Source organism: Pseudophryne corroboree, chromosome 8, assembly GCF_028390025.1.
Source record: "Pseudophryne corroboree isolate aPseCor3 chromosome 8, aPseCor3.hap2, whole genome shotgun sequence".
Taxonomy (NCBI): domain Eukaryota; kingdom Metazoa; phylum Chordata; class Amphibia; order Anura; family Myobatrachidae; genus Pseudophryne; species Pseudophryne corroboree.
Genome location: NC_086451.1, coordinates 203,050,406 through 203,056,405, shown reverse-complemented (window position 1 = coordinate 203,056,405; position 6,000 = coordinate 203,050,406).

Below are 6,000 nucleotides of genomic sequence, written 5' to 3'. Positions count from 1 at the left end.
GCTAACCCGACTCGACAATCTGCCAGACAGAAGGCGGGCGCGGTAAACCCTCCGCCGCCGCTCCCGGAACCAACTCTTGGAACTTATCAAACCGAAACAGAGACAAAGCATCCGCAATCCCATTGTCAATTCAGGGAACGTGATGGGCCCTGAAATTAATACTGCACCGCAAGCAGACCAGCACAAGATGTCGCAACAGCCGCCAAGCCTGGGGAGAGGAAGAACGCTGATTATTGATAGCGTGTACCACTCCCAAGTTGTCGCAACGGAACGAAATGTCCCGATTCAAAAACTGGCAGGCCCACAACTCCAGGGCCACAACGATCGGAAACAATTCCAGCAACAGAAGGTTCCTAGTGAAACCCCGTGCGACCCAAGAAGGCGGCCAAGCAGCAGCGCACCAGGACCCGGCAAAAAAGGCCCCAAAGCCATGACTGCCCGAGGCATCCGTGAACAACTGGAGGCATCTGTTGGAACAACGAGGGGAAGTCCACAAAACCTCCCTGTTGAAGGACACAAGGAAAGAAGACCAAACTCGCAAATCATCCCTGATCTCGCGGGAGAGGTATACTGTGTGATGCTGCCTGACCATCCCCGCAGTGGCCCGCTCAAGTTTGCGACCCTACCCATGGGAATAATCCTGCATGCAAAGTTGAAGGAGCCAAGCAACGACTGCACCTGCTTAAGCCGCACCCTGCGCTTACCCAAACAATCGTCAATTAAACCTAAAAGCTTCCTCACTTTATCAGCGGGGAGGCGACAGCAACCCGCCACGGTGTCTATCTCAATCCCCAGATAGCTCAGACAACTAGTGGGGCCCTCACACTTGTCCAGCACAATGGGAACCCCCAACCCTTTGAACCTGGCGACCGACAAAATATCGCCACAGACAGAATTGCCTCCCGGGCCCATAAAGAGAAAATCGTCCAGGTAGTGAGCAACCCCAGGGTGACCGGAGGCGGCCTGGCCGCACCAAAGCAAAAAAGTGCTAAATCTCTCAAAATATGCGCAGGAGACTGAACAGCCCATGGGGAGACACCTATCCACGTAAAACTCGGCACCCAGTTTGAAACCCAGAAACCACAGGGAATCTGGGTGCAGGGGAAGAAGCCGAAAAGCCGACTCCACATCTAATTTTTCCAACAGGGCACCCGTACCACAGTCCCGAACCAAGCGCAGAGCCTCATCAAAAAGATTGATAATGCACTCTGCACACTGCCTCGGGAATGGAGTCATTAACTGAACCACCATGAGGATGCGACAAGTGCTGTATCAGCCGGAACTTACCCGGGGCCTTCTTGGGCACCACCCCCACAGGGGAGATGCACAAGGCGGGAAGAGGGGGAATGGCGTAGGGCCCATACGTGTGCCCCAAGCCGATCTCCGCGTCCACCTTCCGCCGAACCTCATTCGGGAATTCGCGAGCCGATTTCAAGTTCTGGCGCACCACCACATGCACCGAATCCGAAATGGGCAGGCGAAAACCGTGACTAAAACCCTCCAAAAGGAATAACGCGGCCGACCTGTTGGGGTACAAACTAAGCCAGCGCCGCAATTTGGGAACCCGAATAGGGGAGGGAGCCTTACTTACCAACTCCCGTGGCCTCGGCTGGAGCGGAGGGCTTACCGCTCGCAGCTGAGGGACAGTCCTTGGATGGGTGACCGGCCCCATACGACTTGCACGAGTGGCGAAAATGACAATTAACGCCCCTGGTGCATTTTCCCTCATTGTAGGCGAAACACCTGCCCTTCCCTTAGGAGCGTGAACCGGAAGCGCCGGTCGCAGGAGGCTTCTTACCCGGGACCTCTCCAGGGGGCTTAACCTGCTGGGTGACCTCCAACCAAACCTCCACATCCTTGAAACCCAAAGGCAGAACAGCGTTACCATCCTGATTACAACGGAATTTCTCATCGTAGTCCCGCCAAGCATAGCCTTTGGATTTCAAGTACATGTCATGTACCAGAAACAGGTACTTAACCATGTTGGGATACTCTGCAGGCCGCGTTTTGGTGTAACAAGTCGTAAAAACTAAGAAACCCCACAACCACTGATGGAAATTACGGAAAGCATTCTCCCCAATGCCCCCCGTTTTCTTGGCCGCATCAAACGCCTGCCGCATCTCGTCTGTAAGGGTGAAAATGTCTACATACTTCCCCTTCCTGATTTTCTCCCTCATCCTCTTGCGAACTCCCTGGGTAACGGCCGTATTGGCGCAATGCACCATCTCAGTAAAGCAAGGGGGAACAGAGGGAACCGCAGCCGCCGCCTTCCTAGATACCTTGGCCACGCGTCGTGCAATGAGCCTAGCAAGCTTACGCGGGCACCGAGGAGAACCTGAAGAGACACTACTAGAAGAGGTAGAAGAAGTGCTAGAGGAACAGGGAGAAGGAACAGCATGCTCACCAGCACCCGAAGGACCCGGAACCGCATCAGTCGCTTCACCCACCACCGGTCATGGCGGAACGTCTTCTGGTGGGGCCGCCGCCGCAGCTCTCCTCGATCTCCAACTCCTCCTCGTTGAAGTCACCGATGTCCCCGGACTTGCCAGCACCTGAGAGGAGGAAACAGAAGGGAAAACAGGTGCAGGAGATACCTGCGCATCAACAGACGGGAGAGGGGGCAAAGTGCCATCGCACGATGGCGGGGGGCCAGTGGGCAGCGACGGGGGGGGGGGGCACCCCGCAGAGGAAGATGATCCATCGAGGGGAAGGGCCGACCTGACCAAAGGCGCGTCGCCGATGGTGTAGGCAGGCAGCCACGTGGGCGGGGGAAGATACCCAGCCGACCAGGGGAAAACCGACGAAATGGGAGGGAACTGAGCGGGAGCGGGGGATGAATGCCAAAACTGTGCGTACAGGGCCGAAGCAGCAGGAGAAGACCCGAGGTACGAGCCTGCAAAAGCTGGAGGGGGAATCGCCACCCGAGGGCTGCCGACTGACCATGTGGGCTGGACCCCAGCGGCCGAACTGGAGAAATATGGAGAAAATTGCGGGGCCGAGGAAACTGTGAGACTCGGATAAGGCGCCCAGGAGGATGCGGGAAACACCTGCGAAACGGGCCAGGGGTGTCCACCGGTGGAAAAACTGATCCACGGTTGAACCTACCGGACACCGCCAACGGCGGAGGAGGGGCAGGCAGGTGGAATGCAGCAGCAACAGACGACTGCGTCGCCACCATCTGCACTGTCCCACCCGGCCCAGCAGGTGGTGCATGTAGCCCGATGAAAGGGGATGACGCAGGGCGCAAAGACCCCACGGGGAAAGGGGGTTGCACATGATCGACCCCACTGAGAGCACCCCAGTCGGGGACCCCCGCACAGGAGCCGTACGCGGGGCCTGCATCCCGACACCCCTTTGCGCGTAAGCATCCACTAAATCTCGGGGACCCATCCCACCAACCCCACCCACTGCTGTAGGAGCCACCAAACCTGGCCGTCCCGTAAGAGGGAGCCCAGCACCCACAGCCCTGGACATTATAAATGGGGGCACGGGAAAACCCTGCTGCCCACTGAAACAAAGCCTCCCTGCAGCTGACGCCCCCTTCCCCCCCGCAGTCTGGCCCCAGGCGCCAGGCACCATGTGGGCGCCAGCGCCGCTGGCCGGAGCCGCCAGCGGGAGGGAGATGGGGGATGCGCCGTACACCGCCATGGCCAGGGCAACGTGCCCACCGGGCGGACGAGCAGCAACCTCGGCAGCGCGGGCCGCAGCGGCCCGACTCTGCCGCGACCTTCCAGATGCGGGGATCAGGGCAGGTGAAGCCACGCTCCGCGAACGGGAGCGTTGGTCGCCTGCAGCCTCCAAAAGGCGACGGGGGGGGGGGGGAGCGGACCTGCGGGGACGAGGCATGACTAAGGGGGGGAAAAGAGCAAATGCAGCTGGCAGTATAAAGGGGAGCAATAGGAGAGGAGAGAAGGGCAGCTAAACAAATAACACAGCACTAAATGAATGAATTAAAACAAATTACAGACACTAGGGCCTATACAGTATTTACTAATAATCCGAGTTTGTCCAATTTGTGTTTTTTTTTCTAAGTCCCAACACGGGAATTCACTAAGCACAAATCACGGCAGTGTTTGGGCTATTCGTAGTGGTTTTAACGGCAAAGTTCACAAATACGAATGAACAGACCATCGGTCAAACGCGGCTGTTATTTCATACAACACGGGTATTCACTATTCATTCGTATTTGGGTGTTAGTCTCTGAGTGCTCAATTGCGGCCGTATTTTTTTGCTATTCGTTAAGAAAAGCATCCAAAAAAAGACCTGCTTTTTTCAGGCATGTTTACATGTGTTGCCACTTAAAAATCATTCACACCTGAATTAGGATGCCTATAAAAGGATCTTAGGCCCAATTCAAACAACCTACACTCAGAAATGGCTGCAGGACTGTGGACCAGTGATCTTTTGTGTGCTGTGGGATTCCTCAGACTCAGACATCAGCCTGTAACTAACCAGGGCCAAGAAACTGAACATGGTCAGCAGGTTGTACAGGTTCCGCTGAGGCTGCGCAGGCCTCGTTTTTTTAGGGGGCGTTTAAACTTGAACGCATTGTCCGATGACAGGGTCATACAGATGTTCCGTCTAAATCGTAACAACATTTTCTGTCTGTGTGACCTTGTCAAACTGGGCCTAGACCCTGAGACAGCACACTCTCGCCCTGTCTCAGGCCTGCACAAACTCCTGGCTGTGTTGCACTTTATGGCTACTGGGAGCTTTCAGGCTGTGTCTGGGAATGTCATTGGAATCTCACAGCCCTCATTTTCAAGAATACTAACACAGGTGATGTATACCTAACTACCTCCTCTGTTTTTGGTTGGTTTTAATTACTCTCAATGGCAAGTGATGATGTTCTGTCCTAAAATCTCATGTTTTATTCTCTATCAAATATACACACAGGTGTTGGCTGTTTTGCAGCCCCACATCGATGCCTCAATCTGCTTCCCTACCCAGGAGTCTCAGTGGCATGCCGTCAGGGTAGATTTCTATGAGCTTGCTGGCATGCCCAATGTGCTGGGAGCCATAGATTGCACACACATTCAGCTGAGACCACCCAGGGGCAGGCAGCACATCTATACTAATCGTCATCTAGACCACTCCGCAAATGTGCAGGTGGTTTGTGATGTAAAACTCAAAATAATGAGTGTTGTTGCTTGTTACCCTGGGGGCTGCCATGACTCCTTCATCCTCAGTCAGTCATCCCTCTTTGATAAGTTTGAGGATGGACAAATGCCAGATGGATGGCTGCTGGGTATGTAATTTGATATGTGTAGGACTGTGTATACTTTGGCCAAATACAGTGTGTTACTTATGTGCTGCTGTATCTTAACATGAATTACATTACTATATCTGTCTTTCAGGTGATGGAGGATATGGCTGTTTCTCTTGGCTTCTAACTCCATTGTCCCGACCTGATACCACTGCTGAACACAATTACAATAAGGCACATAAGTCCACGCGGAATGTGATAGAAAGATGTTTTGGTGTGCTGAAATCTAGGTTTCAGTGTCTGGATAAGTCTGGTGGCCTTTTGTTGTATAGTCCCTTGAAGGTGACTCAAATTGTGTTCTGCTGCTGCTTTCTTCATAACATGTGTTTGCAACAACATCTGCCATATGTTGATGATGACGAGGAGGATGAAGAAAGCAGCCAGCTAGCAGAGGAATTAGAGACATCTGGTGACACTTGGAGTACAGATGTAGGGAGGCAGGTTAGGCAAGACCTTATAAATAGTTATTTTTAAGGTAAGTATTTTTTGCTTCTTTCATTTGTTGTGTAAGCCTAAATATATGTTGGCCGATTTTTCATTTAAAAACCATTACTCAGAATGTGTCTGTCTCCTTGAGACATACAAACATACCCTTGCTTTATGCAAAACAAATGCATCATGTGTATTGTGTTTATTTAAATTTTCTAAACAACAGATTATGAGTGACATGCATGAAGTCTGGATAAGTGTTAATAAACTTTTACTGATAATTTCTTTAAAACAAACATTATCCA